General features: G+C 36.3%; 1 protein-coding gene across 15 annotated transcripts in view; it reads right to left on the bottom strand.

Annotated features, from left to right (window-relative positions):
* Positions 1-18,579, bottom strand: part of LOC100650524 (protein unc-13 homolog B) — a 377,008-nt gene that overhangs the window by 100,588 nt on the left and 257,841 nt on the right. The gene's annotated exons all lie outside the window — the stretch shown is intronic.

Below are 18,579 nucleotides of genomic sequence, written 5' to 3'. Positions count from 1 at the left end.
ATGTTACAAACTTCTCCATGCTACGATCTTTGTCAAACGTAACTAAATAGCAATTAATTTACGTTAACATCTGATTGTAAAATTTCATTTGCTTTTATTATCAAACTTGTTACTATCGTGCAAGCGCTTTTATCAATCCCGATAATCTGTAATTCGTGACTTACAAAATTTCACTAACGATATTACGTATGTAGTTCAATTATGCAACACGGTCCTGATTTAAAAGCCAAATCTTCCATTAATCTGTTTCAGTGGTTCCTAATCGATCTGAAAAGTGTTCTTTTCTTCGTCTCGTAAAAGTTATTGTTTAACTTGCTTCTCGCTTTAAATACTAAACTCGCATTCAAATCTATTCTTTGACGGAAGCAACAATTCTGAAGGGTTGTTTCAACTTGGTTGTCACTGTCTTTATACGAATGATTTTGATCAACTTCACGTCTACCACCAGACAATCAATCGTCCAACCGAAAGTTGCCTACTGTAAACGCAGCTTTATTTAACAATGCAGCGGCAAAGAATACGCGCGTGCGCGCAGGGAATGTCGGTCACCGATGTTTTGTTCATAGAAATATGTGTAAAGATAGATTACACGAGCCGTATGTTACCGTGCGCATGATTGGATGCGATATGGAAATAGAAAGAGAACGTTGCATAAAGACTCCTTCTATCTTTGTGTAATCAGACATTGCACACTGACGCCGTTCGTTACTCGGTGTTACACTGACATATTTATTGTACGAATGTACTTCTATGCAACGTTCTATTTCTATTGCTATATCGTAGTTTCAGCTTGCTTACGTACTCTATCTTCGTATCTTTATCTTTATGGTTTTGCTTCAGCAGAAACTCGTGGCGCGTAATTTGTCAGTGAAAAGCGAGAAGCCAAATATAAAAGAGCGCTTGATAAATGAAAGATGGAGTGCGTCACGTTTCTATGTGTCGCAAGCCAACGAAGACACAGGAATTTGACCCATTTTCTTTAGCTCGTTTGTCTTTTGACCGGTAATCGACAAAGAAAAAATGTACTTTTTCATTTCCGGGAACCTCGAATCGAGAGAAGTTATGGGATAGGAAAAGGTTGAATTGCTTTCAAGTGAAATCCAGGAGAATTGGATCGATGAAAGGTACATAATTTCCTTTTCCTTGTTGATGTTTGATAATCGTTTACTCGAGTGATGTCTTCTTACGTCAAGTAATGATAAACGAAACAATGGAATATCTATATGAATGTTTTTAATTGTATAGATATAGATACATCCGTGATTTCTTTTTTAAGTTTACTGTTATTCCATGGCAGTGATGTAAATAAATTTCTTCTCGCGATTGCTCGATTTGTCGAATTGTTATATATTTTCTAAACGCTGTAATTGTTAGAATAAATGCTACGATTTCCATACGCGGTTAATAGATTATATCTATGGAGACATCTTTTTTGAAGGTCATAAAAAATATAGAATTATGGTTGTAAAATGATCGAACGAGCACTAAAATTAGACTTTATCTTTCATGGTTGCCAATAATACGAAGTGTGAAAGGAATTTTGATATTACAGGAGAACATAATATGGAAATATGATGATCGATGGTACTGGGAAAGTATGAAATATACGAAGAGAATTTGGCCCTCTAAAGTCTTCGATTAAAAGAACGACATTTCTTGAAGATTAAATTGTAGAAAGAACTGCGCAGGTTTTATCGCGATAAGATATCTTGAAAACCTTGTTCTAAGCTTTTCTGGTAGTGTGTTACTGTGACTATCAGATCGGGAACCACTGATGCAGATCAAAGTCAACTGGACCGTAACCTGAAGCTTGCAAGCGTCACTCAATCGTTTTCCAATTTCGCTCGGTTACATCAAGATTTTGTCAGTCAGAAATTTCGTCGCCGACGCATAAAACTAGCCAATAACGTTGTCTTTTTTTATATCCAGATACTAAAACTATAATATGGCAGTGGATTAGATTGTTTTACTAAGTTTTTCGTCTATTTTAGAAGCAATTTGATATTCTTGTCGATATGTTTCAAATTTTCGATGGTCATAGTAATTTTATGGTTACGTGTCTTATTATAACGGAGATTAAGCTTCGCAAAAGAGGCGGTAGCTTTCCAATGGACGGTGTTTGTGCAATTGTATTGTTTAAACGTCTCTCTCTCTCTCTCTCTCTCAACAAAAACGTATAATTTGGATATAACCGTTCAAAAACGCGAAATTAGATATTAGAAAATAAAAGAACGATCATTAAATCAATTCTAAGTTTTATGAAATCACACGTATGGAAAAGAAAAAGAGGGGAAAGTGAAATGTTCTGCCGGTTGATTGTATATCAGAACAGAAACGAGCTACGATTTAAAATTCGTGTTTTAACTCTGCTTCAGTGACGTACTAACGAGGACGTCACAGAATTGGCGTTTTATTTACATATCGCGGTTGTAACTATAATTAATGCAAGTAACGCGTAAACGTAGCTGTATGAGAATAACGCGCTGTAAACACGTCAATGGAACAGCTTCCCGCATTTTGCGTAGCAAACAGCTCCAGGATAATTTGCATTTCATTCAAGATCGAACTGCGAAAACTACGAACAAGCCCAATGACCGATATGCATATGTACGAAAAATTGGATCTACTCGCGACCCGATGACCTTAACTCCTCCATATTGACGAAAAAGTGATATGATTGTAGCAATGGAAATGTGAAAAATGGGAAAGCTGTAAGAGAGGAAGTAACGGATAAGATAGAAAAGTAATCGAATTGGAAGTAATTGAAAGATTAAAGGGATGATAAATGGGGGAAAAATAGTTATGGGATAATGTGAAATAATAAATGAAAATTACGGGATGAAGAAAACAGACATAAATGCTTAAAAACTGCCCCTAAAAAACAGGAGAAACATATTATAAAATAAGAAAAAGGGCAAGGAAAGTGGAATCGTAGATTTCGTGGAAATTTTGGTGCAAAACTAAAGTATACAAAGAAGACAATTGTAAAGTAATAGAATCGTAAAGGAAGAACAGATAGTAAAGAAAACACGAAGAAGATTTAGATAGAAATAATCGAACCTTTAACAACACAAAATTTCCAGCAAACAACATATTGACCAAAAAATTTTCCATTAGTACAAGGAAAATGAATTATTTAAAAATATCAATTAAAAAAGCTAACGAAGAACGATATTGACAAAAACCAATCGATAGAATAATGTAGTAGTAAAGGTGGTAGAAAGTGGTGGGTATATCTAAAATGGAGAAACGGTCGAAATAACTCCATTCTGTCAGCTATAACCGAAAGCCGAGTCAATAATACACAAAAAGGGATCGTCTAAAAAAGCTACAGTAGATAAAAACGCAACACAACTAAATAATCAATTCAACGTGAAAAACCAATACGAACAATGAACATAGTCGATGAGAAACGCAAACTACCCCAGCGTGAAATAAATAACCGATCGTGTGTACACGTGAAAGATTCAGATTCAAAGAGGGTGAACGGAACACGGGGAGCACGGATAAGCAAGAACTCTGTCCGTATCCCAGCGATAACGAGAACGCTGTGATACGCATGTACATATTTGTGATATGTCGAGCTGTACGCGTGCAACGATAGCGGTATAGGTTGTGCTAATTGCGCTAGTGGAGCAGCCAGTTACAGATCCCATGTGCTAGTCCGGTAGTCATCCCACGGCTCACGCTGTGGTTTATCCTCGAACGTTTCGAATAAAACGGTCGGCTTAACCGGTCGTTAAATTTGTGGCGATAAGCCGTTTTATGCAGCCAAGAAGATAGCCATCCGCGTGCGTGCAATTGAGCGCCTGCGAACGCTCGTTTACGCTCAATGGCCACGCTGCATCACGGGCTTAATGATGTCAAACGTGCCTCAACAAATTTCAGTCGTATACAATATTTCTGTGAATCACGGCTGATCGACTCGACGATAGTGTTTTCATTGAGATTCGCGCGATTTTCAGATGTGTTAGGGGTAACAATGCGCGTGACCTGCCTCAATGATCAAGGGTTTTAGTGGATTGGATGAATTAGGGTAGCGTGATCGTTTTTCCGATAGACAGAGATCATCTTTGTAAGATGATTATCAGCTATTGAGTTATTACTGACAGAGTTACTAGTTTGGATTTATTGCTAGAGATAAGAATAAATTGTTTACTTGTTCGTGCTTGCAGATTGTATCGGAGACTATAATATTTCTTGCGTTTTAAATTATACGTAAATAACGGCAAATAGTTTTATGATATAAAAGATAATATATTTTTTGTAGATATTTTACTGTTGGTTTACTATGCTTGACTTACTTTTTGAATGTTCATCTTCTTATCAGCAGTATATTTATATGCATATATTTATACACTTGTTGATACAGTGTTTTTTGTAGAACTTGTTCAAAATGGGATCATAGAGACTAATATATAGATAGGTATACTGTTACATAACTTTCCTATATATGTAGCACCCTGTATATTATTGTATAATTATTTTAGCGTGGTTTAAGTATTTAGTTTAAGACCAACATCGACAAGTTGATTAATTCTCATATTCTCACAGCTATTAGACTAGCGAAATTTGTAAAATACTGTATACCACTAAAATTTCATGTCACGTTATTGTTTTCACTTTTGTTTCTGTCTGGCTACAGTTTGCTATATCTTACTTCTATAAAGCTTAATGCCATCCGTTCTCGGATGCCTTTAGAATTCGACGAATTGATACGTTTAGAAGCTATAGGGAAGATTTATCTATAAAAAAGTTAGCAAACAAGTGGAGTCTGTTAACAGTTGGTGTAAGATGTAGAATATTGACGAAACTTCTGCCGTGTTAATTATAATTCTTCTGTAGAATATAATTATGGAATAGTCAGCCAAGTTAGAAAATAATATTCGTATGCTTTTCTTTCGATCGTGAGACGCTGTGATCCTTTATATCTTTTTTTTTTTTATCATCAAATAAGATTTATATGTATAATGTGGCGAAAAATGATTTGAAGAAATGAAATGAAGGTTTCTTTTATTTGAAATTGTCAAATAAAAGAAGAAGATTCCATTTTATGCTTTAAAAGCGACGGATAAATTATTGCACGTTCATTTCAATACTCATCTTTTCATTTAATGAGAGATGTATAAATTACTAACAAAGAGCAACATTAAAAACTGTTCTCATTCAAAAAGGTACTGCAATAAAACGTTTAAAGGTGCCGGAAACGTTTCTTTACTCCGTCGTAGAAAAATTTCTACAGTAAAATGCAAATCGTCGAATAAATATCTTCGGTACTGAGAAAGTATGACAGTACAACATTGAAAATCCATGCGTACAAAAGTCAAGAATAGATCGTGTATATGAATACGAAGTTTGTATTACAAACTCCAAATAGATCTTTACAAATACACACGTAGAAAAATTCAAGTTTCGAAATCTTGATTGTACAAAATACCGTCGACATCTTCGTAAAAATTACGCATGTACAAAAGCTATGTTGCTCGTTATATTTACCAACTTTGCATTTTTCGAACTGATGCGCTTTTGAATTAAGATGTTTACCGAATACTCGAGATTTGTTAGGTTTTATATCAAGTCAGTTTTATAGTCTGTTGTTCGTAATCAATTTCATTTAGAGCTTCTGGATGTAAATCGTGGCCTACTTTACAGAAAGAGATCTTTTGCAACATCCTACACAGCTTTATAAATATTTCATGACTTACTAACACTTTATTATGCTCGGTGTTTGCACAAGTTACATTGTACGTCACTACACACAGGTCTGATAGTATAATATAAAAATTTGTGAAACTTTTCACAGAAATAATCATTTTTAGTATTATTTACACTTTGCTAATGAATTCTCAATAACAGACAAAGAACGTCATTAAGACACGAATAAAAATCAATTACTGGATTATTAAAAAAATCTATGAACGCAATGTCGCATACAAAAATTTCTTCAACTTTTAAAGAGAAATATAATCCTACCATTCCTAGCTTCTGTCTACGTTAATTTTGAATATCTTAATAAGGATTAATTATTATGAACAGAGCACGTGTCATTAAAATGTTAATAAAAACGAGTTACGATATTAAAACACCCAGATATTACAAAATAAAAGGAATAATATAATTTACGTTCAGAAGTACGTTAAATGTATCTCTCTGAGAAGTTGGGAAGAATAAACGATTCGAACGAGCACTACCTCATAAAATATCGAACTTTAATATAGCAGCGCAAGGCTGTTCGCATGATTCGCGCCACCCCCGAGATAATAGAACTCCTGAAGTTCATACTTCCGGCTGCATGATGTAGGTCGTAGCGTGCAATAATTTCGCTCGTCGTGAATTGCATAGAAACACGTGGGTCCGGTGTCCCGTGATAAATGATCAAAGTTAAATACGCTCCTTTTACGAGTCGTGCAAGTATTAAAGAAGGATTTACATGATCACTGGAACTTTGAACGAGCGAGCTAATCCGCGAAATATATTTCCTTTTACCGTGTGCTTTGTTTGCGAGAATTGAAATTAAATCGATCAACATTTAGGCGCGTGCGCGACGTTTCAAAAGACGGTTTGTGACAGTAAAGTAATGAAGAATTTTACAGAGTTTCGATGAAGACTGGATGGAATAACAGAGATCTTCGAGACGAACGAATTGTTAGACTTGTACGAGTGAAGTAAAGAGCAAGGTGACGGTTATCGAAGCTGATGTTGCAACAGATGCGCAACATTGTTGATGGAAATGTACTGAGAAATTAGAAAGAACAGGTGACAGACGTGCTACGAACAAGCAACGATGAGTGATTTAAAATTATGAAATGCAAATCTTCTATAGGAACGCTATGCATGTTATAGGAACGATATTATAATGATGCAAAGCAAATGAAATTTTTAGAGTAATTTTTGTTACGATAGATTTGTCTAACGGATGTTAAAGAAGCTAGTCAAATAAATTTGTGCTTTTCTAATTTATCAATTAATTTGGATTAAAAAGTGTATGAGCTATGCTACTTCTGTAAATTTTTTCTTATAAAAATTATTTTCTAATATACGTTAATTCTAAATTTTTCTTTATTTTTATCTTACCTGTTATTTTTCAACGACGAATGGTTCAATCTGATTTCTTGAACAGTTAATATGAATCATAATGTAAACTTTCTTAAATTAATATTTTCATTAGATATTAAATCATTGATCGTTCCACATGTTAGAACGAATCTTTCTGGACACATGTTTAATTGCGAAACGCGACAGAGGAATAACGCATCTGACAAAAACGAGGAAAACGTTAGGATACTTTTAATTGCCAGCTTTTTCTTTATTTTCTCTTTTCATGTTTCTTTAAGTTCTTTTTATACACCGTTACCGCTCTCAGGCTCCTGCATCATTCCTTGCTTTCTTAACCGGAAAATCTACGTTGAACCAACGAATTTGCCCCTGTTCTCCAGAAAGTTAAGAACAGAGTCTAATTATGTGTTACTCTTTTAGAAACTTTTTCTTGCCTCGAGCAATTTGCTTAAACTGTAAAACAATTCCTTTACGCGGAGTTAAGATGAAGACATAACAAGAGCATTTATAAAGTCTGATCCACTTTTTTCAGTCGTACATCAACTAAATTGAATGGACTACATTCTCTGTTTCTTTATTGCAATTAAAACGCCCATATTAATGCAAATAGAAAAAAATTATCAGCTTGTTTCTAATTATTCTTTGTTGCTTTCTCTTTTACTTCAAATTTATTTTCATCCTTTAATTTAGACGATGTTTCGATTAAGAGAAGGTTACTTTTAACTCAGTTCTCCCTTTTTTGTTCTTTGTTTATAATTATGAAATAGTTTCGAAGTGAGTATTTAATTTCAGTTGGCAGGTTCGTTAAAAATTGTTAAAAAAGCTCGTTAAAAATTGGATCGATGAATATTTCAGGCGATAATTGATTATACAGAGAAAATTAAATAAACAAAACGAATCATTTTTCTTTAAATATCTATCTCAAGATACTATCTATTAGAAAACTGATGGAACTTCTAAATACATATCAGCAATGCATAGATCGAATCAGCGTCTCTCGATCTCGTTTTCCTTTCCCTAAAACCTACGCTTCTTATATCGTATCATCCTTTCTCATCCCTTTCAAAACACCGTACGCTTTTCTGCAAAAATTAAAATAGACGAGAGAAAGGAAAACAGTCCTAAGCAGCTGTAACATTATTTTCACGTAGCTGACAAGTGACTAGATGGTTCGAGTATCTACGCATTCCATTCCCCGGAAAGCAACCGGACACAACCTTTTAGACATCACGATCGACATCACCAATACCACCAATGTCGACCATTTTCTCACTCTTTCCCCTACAAGTTTGCCCCTGTCGTAACCCAATGCCTCTAGACTCGCTTCCGTGCATGAGCCAGTGAGATGCAACCCGAGCTACACGTTTCCCTCGCCGCGCGTTTGCCAGTTATCACACGAAAGCTTCTTACCCTACGTAATATTCTGTCCCCCTGGAGAATACACGGCTAAACGGTTTCGTTACGTTATTAATTGACACAAAACTACCGCGTAGACTATAATACCATTACAATACGTGTTTAGATATACCTTTTGACGTGTGCATGTACTTGTGTGTTCTTGTTTGTATGCGTATGTATGTATACGTATGTGTGTGTGTATTCGTATGCGCGTGAGTCAATACACGTGAAACGCGTGAGCGTGCGAGTAACGCGCGTCCGTGAGAGAACAATCGGGGCTTTCCGCGAGAAGCTCTTCGCATGCCGGAAACGAAGCAGCTTAACAGTAGTATCCGTCGAGTATGACCCTTATGGCGGCCTTAGCCACAGCAAAGCCGAGGCTACACGAGTGTTCGAGGCTCGCCGGTAACAAGCGGTTTGATCTTCGGTTACGGAGGTAAACTCTCGAACTTCGGTCGCGTTTCCACTGTGAACCCTTGTCCACATTATACTGTTCTCTGGATTTTACCGTACTCTGGATTTTACTACTGTCTCCTGGTTTCGAGCGTTTCTACGTAACTCGTTCTACCTTTGCATAAATCAACATTGACTTTTTAATCTCTAGTTGATTACTAAGATCGATGCCATACTTACGTGCTAGACACTCGTGTGGCTTATTTATTTTAGTTCTATTAGTAATAAATATTTAGTTTTTATTTTATCTTCGACGATACTCGTCCACGAGATTGATCGCCAGTTTCTCGCGCACTACCCGAAGAGACTAGGATTTTATTAGGCGAATATCCCGCGAGACGGAAACTCTATCGCGTGCCTAATCAGCTGAGCCAGCCTGAAATATGGACCTACTTGGAGCGGACGCGATCTTCCTACTTCATCGATCCCCGACGATCTTCTCTCGCGGAGATCGCTGTACTTGTATAACGACGCCACGCGATTTCTCAGTTTCGAAGATGATCCCGCGTGTAGAGTGCAAGTTCCAGAAGCTACGCGAACTATTCGAAGATTCCTGTGAACCTGGACTCGCGAGTACACATCGTCGAATAACGTCCGCGTGTTTCGAATCTGAATTGGCATGGAGAAACTTCTCGTTCTTGTCTTTGATTGATCGTCTTCTCTTATGGAAAAATCGAGAACCAGTTCGAGACTTAAATGGAAGCCGAACGTCGTCTCCATCGACATGCATGTCTAAGGTTCCTGTATTGTATAAACGAACCGTGTACTCTTGCTTTTAGACATAGTTTTCTGTTCCATTGATTTGAATTTTAGTAGGAAGCATCTTGATAGAAATATCGAATGCTGTGGAAACGTTATTCGATGACTGATACGAAGGTCCAAAGGAATCTTTGAATAATTTCAGCCTCGTATTAGACTGGAAAAAGACCGCTAAGAACGTGTTAGACACAATGACACCGTGACAATATGCATATACAATATCCATGATCGTTAGAATCGTACAATATAGATACACAGTTAACGTCACTAGACGCGAGTACGTATCTCTTGTTTCGTTTGGATCTTCATCCTTGCTTACTTGCGCCTTAATTCGTTTCATATAAAAGTGAGAAATGGTACACAATTGGTCCGGGTGTTCGTTCGTTGGATCTCGTTCACAAAGCGTTTCAAAAGGGAGATGGTCGTATGTTCCGCGAATGTAAACGGAATTCACGATCCTTCTACGTTTTGTTGAAAATAATTCAACAAAGGAAAGGTCGGTTAATGCGTGGCGCCTTGATCACGGTCGAATAAAACGTATTTATAGGCTGTTCGAAGATACAGAGGAGACTCCCTCGAAACTTCGATTCGTCTCTTCTTATTTGATTAAACGTTCGTTACAATGCATTTCGCGTTACTTTCAGATCATAAAGATCTGATGTCCCCTTATGTGCAATTCCCCGAAATTCACTTTTGCTCATGAATTGCAAATATGCAATTCTGCTTTTTGTTTGCCGTTACGAATAATTGATTTCATTGTTTTTCATCTTAGTCTAGCTTTTTCGATTTTCTCTTTCACCTTCTCTATGTTTGTGAAATTCTGAGATCTAAGTACGATACGACACGACGATCAACAATGATAATTGCAAGTGAATTCAATGGTGAGAAATGGAATGAATAGGTGGCGATTTCTTGTCTCAAAATTTTCAATTTTCCAAGTTACATACAATTTCCTTCCTGTATCTCCTATTACGCGATGAAATAAATTAAAAAATGTACAAATTACCAATGGTACGACAAACGATAAATTTTTCATATGAAAACACTTTCTATATTGAATCTCTTGTAAATTGATCTCTTATTGAATTTGAATTGCTTGGATTTCGCAATACGTAAATAATTTTCCAATAATCCCATTTAATCAACCTACGTTCAATCATTTAAACTCGTCATTAAAGAGTTTCGAGCAATAGAATACATGTATTTTACCTTTTAATCACTTGTGTCGCTTTCACGTGGTTATTGTTATTGCTTTCGGAAAGAACGTTTTCTATGAGCGGCACGTGTCGCCGCATAGAATTGTTAAGAGCACGTCTAACTGCAATTTCGTTGTATTAGAAAAAAGTAACGAGGAACGTTAGCTGCATGAAATCTCGAACTATACGGCATCGTATCTTGAAACTATCGCGTCCTTTGTTCCTCGCTACCATAAATTCGCAATAAGCAGCTCGTTCTCTTTTCTCATCCTTCGGAAGAAATGGGATTCCAGCGTTAAACGTGGCTTTTATCGAAGGTATTTGATTTTACGATCACGCGTAAAATGAGATTCCTTCAAGATTATGAGAAATGTAATTTATTTTATAATAATTAATTTCTACAGCTTGAACGTCCATTTTATCGCCAATCGATCGGCATCGTTCAAAAGAGAAACGTTTATTTATTCATAGATAACGAAGATAATTGGAAATTCCAAAGAATTTTATTTTAGCTCGTTTTATAGAATGTCACGTAAGCCTCCTCTCATGCTCCTATCTGATCCAATTTTCAACAATTACGATGTGTATCATGTAGCGTGTAATCGCATGATCCTAAAACGACAGTAATCTTCGTAGAAAGACATTTAATCTACGGTAGCTGTACATCACCAGAATAATCCAACAGCTTCCTGCTCGATGTCCTACATATTTCATAAAAAGAAAACGTCAATAAACATCGGTAAATGTCTCGCTTCGTTTTTACAAATCGAAAGAACTTTCACGTACAATTACAAATTTCTTAAAAAAAGAAACGATCGAATCGAATGGGAAAAAGTTAATGGAACAATGCAATCAGCAGAAATAAATCCTGGAGAAATAAACGAAAAAGTCGTATTTCTAAAGCACGAGTGAAAAAACAGACACTACTGGCAATTAAATGCTTGTTCAATATCAAAGGTACTCGAATCACCACGCCGGTACAACAGCAAGACCGGATGGAAAAAAAAGCATTACAAAATTGCCGTAGAACGATTCACTAGATACAAAGAAACTTTAGTTTTTGAAAGTCTGTTAACAATAAGACCGACGGCTATGGATTAACTGAAAATTTATCGATACCAAGCTTCCATTTCTGGTTTCGTTTGACGTGGTAGGTTTCTATATTTTGACACTGACTTGAAATAGACTGATCTTTACGGAACACAGAGGAGAGCTTGTTTCTCGAGGAATTATTATCATCTTGTGACATGAAAAAGTCAGCTTTAATTTTTCATATTGTTTTTTCTTGAAATAACATTGTCACGTTTACTAAATAAATTTTTCATAATTTTGGAAGGAAAACATTTTACAAAATAAAGGAAATCTATGAATGATAATAAGTAAGTAGAACGAGAATGAATCGTGTTCTAGTAACTCGATGAATAAGTATTAAATCTTTTAAGTTTACTTCAGTTTGTTATGCAAATTTATATAAAAAGGAGGTCAATTTTCTATTAAAAACGTAATCCCACTAAATTTTCTTCTACTCGTTGTACAAAGCTTTTTCTACAATGCATCGAATCTTTTATAAACTTTGAAAAGAGATTTGGTGTATTTCGAAGCTGTTCCTTAAACAGGGAATTTCCCTTATGCTGATGTAACAGTATGCAAAGGTTTTAGATGTAAAACGCCCAATATTTGTTAATTTTGATATCATTTCTGAAAAGGCATTTTAATCGATTAATTTAAATTAATTATTATTCCGCATGATCTGCTGTGTCAACACTAATCATTTTTTTGCCTATTTCGCTTTTTACATTCTCCTCACTCTGTTCTTAGTACCTACTCCTAAAAGCTGACTTTCTTGTCATCTTTTTCTCCTAGCTCGTTCTAAGTGACTTCATACAAAATTCCTCACATGGTACGCATTCTCCTAAATCGAGGTCAGGCTTCTACTACAACATTATCAAGAAATCTGTTGCGCAGAAAAAATCATAAAAATGCATCACCATCCTCTATACCATTATCATCTCTTTTACATAACACGTAGAATCAAATCCAAAAGGTATATTTAACTACCCTTATAAAACCAATAACCTAGTTCGTATAAAACTTTCGCAAATTGCAGTATGAGCCTGTGTTCCTATTATTATTAAATATGAACTTTGTCCCTTCCGGCAACACGACCTTCCCCTACACCAAGCCATTTGCTATTTAACACGACCATAGCCGACAACGCCCCTCGATAATCAACCCTTCGCAGAAGGGTCTGATTGCTAATTATCCAGTCACGTGGATACACCAACCATCTCACCGCAATTTCCCTTTCCTCTCGAATATCGCTTTGGAACGAGGACCACGACAATTCTCCCGACTTTTTGCTGCTATTGACATCACCGGCGAATCACGTCTCGAAAGACCAGGCGGCCATCCGGCACGAGTGGCACGATTCGCCAATTACCAGAAGAATCGATCGGCCGACCGAGCGTGATACGTGCCCCCAGGCTCTGACTAATTAAACAGAACGCGTGGTTGTTGGTCAGATCCCGAGCCACGACTCCGCGATCGCCTCGTTATTCTAGATAAAGGTGGGATTTCTTATCAGCGTCACACCTATGCGTCGAGATAGTTTCGGTTTCACGCGTCGTTCAAACGCACAGATTTTCCATCGGTGTGAGATGATTTATCATGATACATCGAAGAACACTTTTTCGCATATTTCCAAGCGACTTTTAACCGTCGCATTTGTGTCGCAATATGACCGTGGACGCTTTCATTCAGTTGCACACGGTGTTCGAACACAGAGATTTCTCTGATAGTCTGACCAAGTTCCTATTTCCATTTTGATCGATCTTTATTTTCATCAACTTTCCTCGAATCATCCTTTTCGTTTTTAGTCACAAACCCTCGCTAATTATCATTTTCAGTTATACAGGGAAGTAAGATAGATTCCAAGTTCAGTTCTTATCAAATTTTGCGTAAGTGAATTTCTTATATATAAAAGCGTCGAGGTTTGTAATAAAAAAAGGAAGGAGTATTCTATAAAAATCTGACTCGTTGAGAGAACTATATACATATATTAGACGGAGTACTAAGTTTACTCGTGTTCTCATAAAAGAGCACATTTGATGTGGCTACCTTTATACGAGATCCGTCTGACCAAGGAGTAATTTATCTTATTTCTTCATCCCTTTCCTATGGGAAAGTTCAAATACAGTTTCACATTCTCCAAATAATTTATACAATATTCTTCGAAGTGTATATACCAGTGAAAAACGGACGAATCTATTACTCAACCCAATAGTTTCTCGTATGTCAATGTGTACTCCGAATCGCGAGTGTATTTTGTTCGTCACATTTCTTACCAGTATGAGATATTTGCATTACGATACATTGAGAAAGCATACTTCTAAACGATTTGCAACTACGCCAGACGCATTTATATCGATATAATGAAGAAGCATACCTCTGTTTTTCCATAAATGATTTTTAAATGCTGAAGAAAACCTCTCCTTTCGTTCGAAGAGGATGAAAGTATACTAAAGTGCGTTGCAAAATAATTTATTAACGATTGCGAGGATTTAACCTCGTTTTACTCAGAAGCTATATTGATTAACTCTATAGATTGAAAATTTCCTTAGGATGTATGGATATTTACGTCATTTTCTTACTGCAAATAAATTTAGGGAAATAAATTATTCGTTGCTTCGAGAAGTTTAATTATACGCTCTAATTATCTATGCGGATAATGAAATTGAGAAATTTACAAAACCGCTATTGATCAGTTTGTGTTCTGAGGAGCTTAAATAACAAATACACAAAAAAAACACCGCGTCTAGTCGAAAATGTCTAGATGTTTATCTAGGCGATAACATCTAGACTTAGACATTTACTTTAGCCGCTTATAGGAAATCCCACCTGAAGATAACCGAAATCGCGAACAGGTACAGTGCCCGGTTTTCTTCCTTCTTTCCTAAAACACTAACACCAAATGTACGTACGCACGATCAATTAATTTCTAGCTTAATTAAGAGTATTATACGGCTGCGAAGTCTTTAGATACGGAAGCATATACTTTGGACGTATGTACGACGCGAGTGTGTTACACCTGTTCGTTCATCATTGCATTTACACTGCACGCACGTTCGAATGTGATCGAACTGTCTCATAGTAGGACCATTCGTACGATTGCACGAGTTCATGATCGTTGCATCGGCGTGCTTTTGCGTCTCTGGCTTTATCCGTTCCATTATGAAACTATTGCGGATTCGTGTTATGCGTTGAACGGTTATCGGTATACGGAACGCGATCGATCGTTTCGAGATATCGAAATGGTATGCGAGCAGAATCTTAGCTGCTCTCGTTCGATCGTTTACGAGCGTGTGACGTAGGTATATCGGACTACGAAGCGAGAATAGAGTGATTGTTATGGGGTTGTTGAATCACGCTATCGACCTATGGTTTCGGAATAACGTGTGCTAGGTACTGAAGATCGTGGGTGCGATGTATATTCAAATAGCGAGCAAGGTTTTAGAAAAATTCAGAATAATAAGGCCATCGACTCGAAATCTAAATATCTGTTTCTCGTTTCAGATTTCAATGAAATCTTCTTCTATAGATATCGTAACAGAATGCATCTCGACAGTGCGTAGAATTTTTCAAGAAATTGGAAAAAATTCAGAAATGTTTAAAAGTAAGAGCGTTCAATTCTGGCCAATTGATTCAATTTTTCTCTTCGTAAAAGAAGAAGTGGCAAACATTCTTTTGTTAATTATATTTTCCAAAAGATACCAATAGCTATGCAACGGTCTTATATTACACCCCATTGTATGATAACCGTCTCAAGAATATACCTACGTGCCGCATCGCTTAGCTATCGAGCGTTTAATTATCTTCTATCGTACTATCAGCGTATATAGTGTCCACTAGTTACGAATACTAAGAGATGCACGACAACAATCGTTAATTTTACTCATTGATCGCGAATCTTCGATAGAACACACCCTTAACCACCAGCAATAAAACGTACAAATTACCAACGTGTAAAAAAGCAAGTTTTCCCTCCACGATTAATCGTTTAAATATTCACAGAAAGATTCACTCGTCGAGTTTCTTCGAATTAACGTAAATGGAAACTCGTTGAATCGAGGAATTTTCTAATTTCGCGACATTCGTGTAACGCGCGGGAAGAATAGAACGGAAGGAAGTACGTAATGTATTGTCCACGTAATATCTTGTCACGCGAGTTGACATGATATCGACTTTTGCGTTTTCACGCTCTACCAAACGGAATATATCGTGTTGTAAAATGCGGGGAACACGTGATCGACGAGAACTTTACCTTCGTATTAGATCGAAGAGCGGAACAGATTCGATGTTACGTTATTTCAATGCAATTTTGAGATAAATCGTGACCTACGCTATTATTCGTATAGTACAGTAGAAATAGGATTTCTATAGAAAGACTTATGTTCTGAAAAACAATTCGGCAGGATCTTTTCTTTTTTAGCTGTTGATATGTTGGACGTGATAAAAATTGTAATAAACGTAGGAAGATCGAATGGCTAGTATTTGTAAAAAGATTTCTATTGGTTTTTCCTTAGTAAGAAAATTCTATATTAAATTGAGATTAACGAGATTTCTTGGAAATCTTTAGACGTTCTGCATCGTTTGTCTTCTTTTTTTTCTACAAGATTTCTCGGTTTTCGGGCAGTTAAATTCTTCTATCTCATTGACAAAGAATTATTCTTAAAAATTAATTCTTCTTACTATTAATTCTTCTACTACCTATAAGACTCACGAACGGATTTAATTTCATATCTGCATGCATTGTTTATATATCGCAAAATTATAATTGACAGTCTTTTAGACAGTTCTACAATTATACGCAGAATTATTCTAAGCGCAATAAAATTTCAATGACTCTTATTAAATTTCGTCTTCTTTATATTACAATTTCAAATTATATAAATAGAACGTTTCCAGATACTTTACTAAAGTTCCTCAGAAAGAATAATTAGTTTTTGTCGCTCTTTAAATTGCACGTATTATTAATTGAAATGTCAATTCCCCAGGCAAATCCAGAATAAGTTGGAATTACGTCAGCGTTGCTTTTTATTGCTTTCGCGGGATCGATAAACGGTTGGATACGAATCACGGAATCCATGTTTCCCTGGCGAAACTATCGTCGATCAGACAAATATCATCGTGTTCCCCGTGAATCGAAATATCGGTGATTGGTGAATCCATTTTCCTTTTCGCTCCTATTCGTTCCTTCACGCCTTCTCGGAAGCGATTGATTTCGATGTGCATGAGATGAGCGAGATTCTTTCCTCTTTCTTTTTCAATCGTGCCTGCGCGATTTGCTTCCCATCATTTCTATTTTCGAACATTTTTCTCGATAAACTACCCTTAACGTTGTACGAGCTTGTGCTTTCAGCGCGCACTATTCAGAAATTCGTGCGATTTAATTCGGAAGAAGCACATAGTTACTTGTTAGTTACTGGAAGTTCTTTAAGTCATTTTAATTCTGTTATTAAACCTGACGTAGGTCGATGCCGAAGATGAACGTGTTAGAGTAGAAATTTCTTAAATACTATGTTCGATGGTCGACTATAATAGTGGCTAATAAAATTATACGATTTCCTAAAAATACAATTTGTTGAATTTATTTAAGAATTCAAATATAGTTACACACATTGGAAACGTAACAATTAGCTACACTTTGCAATAACTATCGTTAAAAAATGAATGAAATTAATAAAAGAATCGATACATACGATATATAAAAGGAACGGTTTAAATACTTCTTTATACTTAATATATATCGATACCTAGAAGCTTTTGTATTCAACTTTAATTTACGATTTTCTTAACTTGAAAATTTTGTCACTTGTATCACTTTCTTCTGCAAGTCTTTCAAACGACACAGTCGATCATTGGTCACGTAACAATTGAATCATCGATTAACGTTGAACGTAAAAAATTAATATTTTTAAGATAGTACAATTTTGGTAGCCACTGTATAAGATTAAGTTAATCGCCCAGATGTATCGATAGATCGGAATCTCGTGACTTGTAAGTACATCACTTGCATCGATAAACACTACAAGTATCATAAGGAAGCCTTCCGTTTTTCGTGTGATTCTAATACCATTTAAGTACAAATGCACACTGTTTCGCACATCTCTTTATTTACGCGCTATGTTATAATATCGAATTACGTGTGCGTGAATGCGGGCGGAAAAGCCACGAGAGAAAAATCGTGAATGGAGACGCGCGGAAAATCGAGCGTCACTTTGTTTATTGTGGGAATCTATGAAAGACTTGTCGTTCCCCTGCATGTATTGGGGAAACGTTAATTGACCGAATAATACTTAGCCTCATCTCGCGAATTCCCTCGTCAGACCGCGCAGGCACGCGGTTCCTACTAATACTACCTTAAAGCGTATCGATTATTCAAGCACCATCTAATTATACCTATGATCTATTTTAATTAAGTATAAGCCTCGTTTATTTTAGCGTTCGATGCGTCCGCCGTTTTGCGATATTTACTTGTCGTAATTTTTAAACGGCGGCCTCGAAATCGATCGAATCGTCGATCACGATCACCGATCGATCTGCTTTTGGATTCGTGCACCCAAAATTCTCATCACCTACAAGTATATTGCTTGGCCAAGCGTCAGTGACGTTGCACTTGCTGAATTGACTAGTACCATAGTTCATTATGTCGTTTATT

This window comes from Bombus terrestris, chromosome 6 (genome assembly GCF_910591885.1).
Source record: "Bombus terrestris chromosome 6, iyBomTerr1.2, whole genome shotgun sequence".
NCBI classification, from domain to species: Eukaryota; Metazoa; Arthropoda; class Insecta; order Hymenoptera; family Apidae; genus Bombus; species Bombus terrestris.
This window is presented reverse-complemented; position numbering and strand designations above follow the sequence as displayed.